Here is a 1,515-nt window from a genome sequence, read left to right on the forward strand (position 1 = left end):
GCACGCCCCCCAACCCCGCGCGGCCCCGAGCCCCCCATCACCCTCCATCCCGCCAGGTAGACCCGACGTCAGAACGGACCGCAGAACCTGAAGCCAAGGCAGCCCCAATCTTGGCCCCCAGAGCTCCCTCCCCTTTAAACACACAGATGAGCCCTTGGCTCTCCTGCTGCAATTTCCGGCAGCTCCTCTTGCCCCATCGGCCTGAATCACAGCATGACACCCCCAGCGAGCCTCACTCAAACGAGAGGGTGTCTGTCCAGGCTCGCCACCTGGTACCTGCCAAAAATACCCCAGGCTCTCTCTGCCCCTTCCAGGCCCAGGGGCCTCCTGGCACGTTTTTCCCAGGGAAGGGGTGGGATGCAGCTGGCAAGCACAGAGCATCCTTCACTGATAAGCACCCACTCCGGGTCCTGCAGCCCTGCTGGCTGATCCAGTCCCGTGGACCAACCTCACAAGCTGCTTCTCGGCCAGCACTGGGCTTTCTGTTCCTCTCTGCCTCGGGGTCTGTGCACAAGCTGTGCTCTGTGTCCTCAACACTGTCCCACACACCTGATACAGCCCCCCTTCTGTTCATCCTCAGGTCAGGTCAAATGTCCTCCCCGGAAAGGGACCTCTCCCATCTAACCCAGGGCCCTCATGGACCACCTGGAGTCCCAGACACCTCTGTTGCCCAAGATGGGGCTCATGTCCCAACGAGGACACAGCGCCCAGCAAGGAAGGCGCCGGGACGTGCTCACTTACTCACCACTCAGGCCTCAGCATGCCTCACTCGCTAGGGGCTCAGTGTTTGCGGAGTAGGTGAGGAGTCCTGCCCCACCTAGTGCTGTGTGAGACTGGAGAGGGGAGACCCTGTGGTCCCCAGAGGCTGGGAGGCATCAGGGGGTCCAGATGAGGGCCCTTTCTGGACTCAAACCCAGTTCTGCCTGCTGCATACTTATGTGTGACCTTGGGCACAGGGCTTCTCCTCTTTGGGCCTAAACCCGCCCATCTGCAGGATGGAAGAAGCTTGGCCCACTTCAGTCCGCAGCCGGCAACTTCGGGTGGAGCTGCCACGGGGCTGCAACCACCTGGGCAGAGTGCGGACCTCAGGAGGGTGGTCATCAGGAGAAAAGTGGGGCCATTGCCTGGGGTTCCCACCCAGCTATCTCCAGAGGCCAGGGGCCAACTTCCTGTCTGGGGGGAGCAAGACACCCAGAGGTTCCCCTGGGAGGAAGAAACAGACTGCCTTCTGGACCAAAGAAGGGGCGAGGGCGCCAGAAGGAAGAGAAGCCGCCTGGGGTAGAATCTGAGCCGGGAAAGAGGGGGCTCATTCTGGCGCGCAGGCCGGTAGGAAATGGCCAGGCCAACGGGAGGCCCCGGGAAAGGACGCGTCGAGTTGCAGCCAGCTGTTCCAGGCTGGAGTCTTAGGGGGTGGGTTTACTCGAGGGGGGGCGCTTTCCGAGGGTGCCGGGCTGGGGTCTCCCGGTTCAAGCTGGGACCGCTCTCGGGCACCCACGAAGGAAAGTGCACCGGCCG

At 62.6% G+C, this 1,515-nt stretch overlaps 1 protein-coding gene across 1 annotated transcript in view; it reads right to left on the bottom strand.

Annotated features, from left to right (window-relative positions):
• FSCN1 (fascin actin-bundling protein 1) overlaps positions 1 to 1,515 on the bottom strand; it is a 14,804-nt gene that overhangs the window by 5,963 nt on the left and 7,326 nt on the right. The window lies entirely within an intron of this gene.

This window comes from Bison bison, unplaced genomic scaffold (genome assembly GCF_000754665.1).
Source record: "Bison bison bison isolate TAMUID 2011002044 unplaced genomic scaffold, Bison_UMD1.0 scf7180017864223, whole genome shotgun sequence".
NCBI lineage: Eukaryota > Metazoa > Chordata > Mammalia > Artiodactyla > Bovidae > Bison > Bison bison.